The sequence below is a fragment of the Octodon degus genome, unplaced genomic scaffold, assembly GCF_000260255.1.
Source record: "Octodon degus isolate 3935 unplaced genomic scaffold, OctDeg1.0 scaffold00231, whole genome shotgun sequence".
In the NCBI taxonomy this organism is placed as follows: domain Eukaryota; kingdom Metazoa; phylum Chordata; class Mammalia; order Rodentia; family Octodontidae; genus Octodon; species Octodon degus.
In genome coordinates this window covers 3,518,845-3,524,842 of record NW_004524807.1, presented here as the reverse complement: position 1 = coordinate 3,524,842, position 5,998 = coordinate 3,518,845, and positions in this window count along the sequence as shown.

Below are 5,998 nucleotides of genomic sequence, written 5' to 3'. Positions count from 1 at the left end.
CTCTCTCTCTCTCTCTCTCTCTCTCTCGCTCTTTCTCTCTCTCTCTCAAATAAATAAATAAATAAAATTAAAAAAAATAAAGTCTTCTTAAGTCTCTCTGGTTAGTTTGACTCCTAGGTATTTAATTTTTTTGAAACTATCATGAATGAAATTATTTTATTGATTATTTTGTCCATAGTTTCATTACTCATATGTAAGAATTCTCTTGATTTTTTTACATTGATTTTGTACCCTGCTAGACATAGCATATATCCCCACTAAAATCTAAACTCAGGCAACATCCAGACTTAAGAGTTAATACTTAAACATCTGTCCATAAATTAAATATAATAGCTCATTTATGAAGAGTCTTCCCAAAAGTCTTTGAGAGAGTGAGCAATATGGCAAGACTTGTGTTTGTGTGTGTGTGTGTGTGTGTGTGTGTGTGTGTGTGTGACACAGCCATTTAATCTGATGGGTGCTACTTTAAGATTCATTGTCTAATCTCTATATAAATTTCTGCTACTTAAATGGATAAATGATAAATATTTTCACTTAAGGGCATTACTTTTCTTATTCTTTGACACTTGTGTTATGAAAATGGTGGAAATGTATAGTCCATGGTAAAATGAGTGTATGTGGTGGAACAAATGCCTTGGTTGAGTCTTTGTATATACTGTGACATTCTAGTTATATCACTTACTATGCAAACATTGACCTCTGAATCGTGCCCAAATCTCAAGACTAATATCAATGGATGTTTGCTGATTATAAAATCAAACTACTGACATATTTTATAGTACATCATTTTTGATTTTTTGAAATTGGGGAAAAGTTTGAATGCCAGGATAAGTACCATGTGCTTTATGTAATTGAAAACTAGTAAATATTTTCCTACAGATTGGTGGAATAATAAGAACTTTTGGTTATTTCCATTTTGAGAGGCAAGTGTACTCTTAGTTCAACAAACTTTTGGCCCTACAGTGTATGCAGATTATTTGATTATTAAACTTTGTAATAAAAATGTTATTTTTGGTCTTAAGGTTAAATTTAATCACTTTAATCTTCCAGTCTCCACCAGGAGGTATTTTGGTAGGTTTTAATGAAGAGTTTATGCAAATGAATTGCTCATTAGCCCCAGATGTTTTTGATAATGTTTTGTCAAGCCAGTGAGTTTTCAGTTGGGATACAGCCTCATGTTCCATTTCACAGAGGAATTAGAATGATTCCCTAAGGCGGTATGGCATTAAACTTCATGAGTGTTAAGGAGTTCAGGCAAATACATCAGAAAAAAAAATTTCTTTCCAGTTTTTTGACTGCTCTCTCTTTCTATGATAATATTCCTGCGTTTAGACCCTGACTTGAGATACGTGACAGTCTGTCAAGCAGAATCTTTCTGACACTTTTGCTCTGTGGTTTTGGAATTCAGAATATATCTTTGAGCTGGAATTTATGCTGATATATTAGGATGTCAGTATTTTGGGATATTAGGAAAGCTTAAAATTTTTCCTCATTCATAAACATTGTCAGGTTGAGACTGTTTATATTAATAAATGGGGAAAGAAAAGGAAAGGAAACTATGGTTGGGATAAATAACGACTAAAATTGAAATGGGCTCTTATATAACAAAGCACACACCTTTTTTTTTGTATTTAGGGAAGGGTCTACAGGATGTTCAGGGTCTCACTACTAGATCAGACTCATAGTGATCCACCTGTTTATAGCTTCCCAAAGGCTGGGATTACAGAAGCACACCCCCATGCCCCATCGAAATCACCACCTCAGTGACCCCCAGGGTGTGGCTGGCATGGAAGGCATGGGAATCGAAGCCCTGGCCCCTGAGCCTGCTTGCGGGCATTTTAATGTGCTGAGATATTTGGCCAGTCCAGAGCACACGCACTGTGATGGCAGAAGAATGAGAGCAATATTGTGCTAGGAAACAGTAGTTTCTAGTTTTCTGCAGTCAGAAACTTCTATTTATTAGAATAGCCCGTGCTTATAGAATATAAAGATGAAGACAACATTTTCAACTCTATTAGCAGAAATAACAACTTCTTGCATTCTTATAATTTGTTTTTTTATCATTTTCATAAACATACATAGTTATGTGTGTCATATTGTAGGATGGGTTGATATTTGGTGTCTTAGTTACTTGTCTCATTGCTAAGACAAAATACCTCCCCCCCCCACAAATTAGGGGAGGAAAGGTTTATTCAGCTCACAGTTTGTGGAGGTTTCAGTCTGCAAATGGCTGTATCCAAGACAAGGAGGCATATGGCAGGGTGCCAAAAGTTCATGGTGGTAGAAGACAGCCAAAGCAGAAACAGGGGAGAGAGAGATGGGGGAGAGGAGAGAGAGAGAGAGAGAGAGAGAGAGAGAGAGAGAGAGAGAGAGAGACAGACAGACAGACAGACAGACAGACAGACAGACAGAGGATCTTTTGCTCTTCAAAGTGTATATAGGCTACTCACCCTATGGCAGCTGTAACATTCACTTTCTTTAACCCAGCATTAGAACATGAATCAATCACAACTCTAGAAACCTGCCCCCATTACTGCATGAGACTTTGGGGGGATATCTAGACACAAACCATTACACATGGCATTTAGAAACTGATAGCTGAAAAGACCAGTGCTCACCTCTTCCATAAACAAGAATAAAAATAACAAATAAATGGGGGGAGTTTCATGGAGAACACTGGGGCTGAGAAGTAGAAAGGAAGGAATCTGTAAGACAGGGATCTGGTATGGTGGCATACAGAGAGGAACAGAGTATCCTGGCAACTATAATCCATTTAGGTGCACTCCCCAACACAGGAGTGCCAAAGGATTCAGTTAGGAAAATGAGGTAGCAAAGGTGCAAGCTCAACAACCAGGATAGGTTTATTCAGAGCAAAAACAGGAGGGACTGTTGGTATGAGGACCAAGTAGTTCCATCTTTTACAGACTTAAGGTTTTTGTAGCATGAAGGGTGGGGGCTCAAAAAGAGTTGAAATTGGTTTGGTATGGTTCTTTAAGCAGGAAGTTAGCACTCTGTGTACTGCTGGTAAGTCAAATTGAGGAAGCAGGCATGACTGACCTTCAGGCTAGGTGCTGTGGGAACTGACCAATATTGAAACCTAAGGAACATGATAAGTCATGTGTGTGTGTGTGTGTGTGTTTTAATGCAGTTCAATCCAAAGGTGCTAGTCTGATTCTTTCGGACACCACTGTGAGTGAGGGAAGTCTATTTTCACAGGTTTGAGACAATCTAGGGGAGCTGTTAGGGGTCTGAATGAAAGTTTCACCTCAGAGAAGGAACTCACACTGTTTCATCCTCAACTACCACTGCCCACCAACTCAAGTTTAGTGCCTTCTTGACAAAGAATCTACTGTTGGGATCCATGGTGTCATAAGGGATAGAAGATCAGCATACATGCACTCCAGAAGCTCTTCAAACCTTCCACCATACAGTCACAAAAGGCTGTGACCTAATGAACCCAGCTAGACCCAGCAATGAAACTGCCATCCCAGTGCCTGAATTTATTTGTCTACATTGCTGAGACTAGATGATTAACTACAGTTGAGGGGTACTATTCCCAAGATCTAATAAACCGTGATAATAACTCATTGGGTCTTAGTGCATAGTACACCCTCCTTGTGCTACCAGCTATCCTTAGTATGTGCCAGCAGTGAGACCAAGGATGAGTTTCTTCATCCTGTGCATGCCACTTATGAGCCTGGGACTGAGTCTTCTGTGCCTTGTGACCCCACTGTCTTGGTCCAGGTTCCTATTGACAGTGACAAGAGGCCTAAGCACAATCTTCTTCAGCTACTGCTATGGCTGGTACTCATTTCTGTGTGGGAATTCATGAACAAAGAGTTCATTTTGAGGAAAGATAAAATTGAAACACATGGCAACAGGCCCAGCTGAAGGAATCCAGCTCACTGAATCTCCTCCTCATATAGGTGGGATCAGGTGACCTAGGGTGATGCTTCCCACACAGTGGAATCTGACCTGGGTGCACATGATGGACAGACAGGACTAGAGCAATGGAACTACAGTTAATGAATTTAATTCTTTCCATGATTCTGGTTGCAAGCTGAAATTGAGAATTGAATCAAATTCCATGGTTAAGTTTGATGTTGACCTGGTAGGGAAATTTGATTTGGTTCTTGTCTACTTCATTTTGTGACCAGAATCATGGAAATAATTGTTTTTGAACCATTTTGATGGGAATTGCATTGAATCTGTTAAGCTTTTAATTTCTTAATAGCTTAACAGATCTTAGATATTTTACTTCGTTTTAAGGTTTTGTGAATGGAATTATTTTTCTAGTTTCTTTCTCAGGTAGTCTGTTATTGGTATATAGTTAAGCTATTAATTTCTTACTTTTGATTTGTGTATCTTGCTACATTGTTGAGACATTTATCAGCTCTGCAAGTTTTTGATAGATTTTTTATTTTTTATTTTATTATTTTATGTTTTTGATACAGGGTCTCATTATGCAACTGGGACTGGTAGTGATCCTCCTGTTTTCAGTCTCCCCAGGGCTGGGATTACAGGCATGTGTCACCACACCTGGACTCAGTCGCTGGTTCAGTACATTCCACGGGCAGGGCCGGCATGCCATAAGGGCCTGGGGATCAAACCATGGTCCCTGCACTTGCTAAAGCAGGCACTTAGTTCACTGAGCTATCTCACAAGCACTTTGTGTTTGATAGATCTTTAGGGAGACAGAACATTTAGAACATTTGCTTAAGCAAAGATTTTTATTTTTGGTTAAGATTCCACAAGCAGAAGCAACAAACTAAAGGTATGCAGATGGAACTTTTTTTAAGCTATTGAGGTTTGCACAATAAAAGAAACATCAATAGTGTGAAGAGACAGCCTGTTGAATGAGATGAAATATTTGCAAACTATTAATCTACACAAATAAATATTCAGAGTATAAGGAACTCAAAAAATCAACACAGACCAACCAAAAAAACAAAAACAAATAAGTTATTTAAAGAAAGTGAAGTAATTTAAATGCATATTTCTCAAAAGGAGAAATGGTCAACAAATGCATAAAAATACATCATTAGCCATCAGGGCAATGCATATGAAAGCCATGGTGAGATGTCATTTCACATCATTTAGAATGATTACAAACTATCAAACTGGCAAAGAATAGTGAATGCTAAAAAGAATGTTGGGAAAAAGGTGCTCATACCATTGACAAAAGTATAAATTAATGCAGAGGAGCTGCTAGGACATTGGAGATGCTAGAGCATTGAATGTATGTTGAGGAAAGCTGGAAGCAGTAGGCAGAGCAGCCTAAGACAGGTCATTAGGATGCAGCCCACAAAAGAGCAGTGAGGCTGCTCAGGCTCTTGGAGTTCACATTGTAACCACAATCTGCTCTAGGGTTAGGGTTAGTGTTAATCATGCACTACAGGATTTAGTATTTGCCCTACTGGTTTTTGGTATTGCTTTGGTCTGATTCCCTACTTCTCACTTTTGGAACAGAAATGTTGGTATTGGATGTTGTAAATGTTTAACCTTCTTTTTGAATTTTTACAGAGACTCACAGTTGTTATGTGTTGTGTGTATTTGTCACCCCAAAGCTTCACACAATCATGGGGCAGACTTAGAGAATTTGTGATTAACTCATGATCCACTGGGATTATTGATATGAGCGCTGCTGGGATTATGGGTGTGAGCACTACTCCCAGTCTGGGGTAGATAACTTAAATACAACTTAAGGGAGACCGACTTCTTCTCATAGCCATTTTTGCTGCTACTCCTTTCTTTTCCTTATGCTGCCTTCCACCGCCATGACCTGATGCCCTCTGCCATGTTTCAATCTACTTTGGAGCCAGCAGAGTATGGACTTAAAACTCCAATAACTGTGAGCTAAATAAACCTTTCCTTGGGGGCCTTCCCCTTAGCTCAGTTCCTTAAGTGGCTGCTTCAACAAAGCAGTCAGGCTCAGGTTGCTGTGGTTCGATCCCCACAACACAAGACAGCCAGTCATGCCTTGAAGGCATTCGGAGAA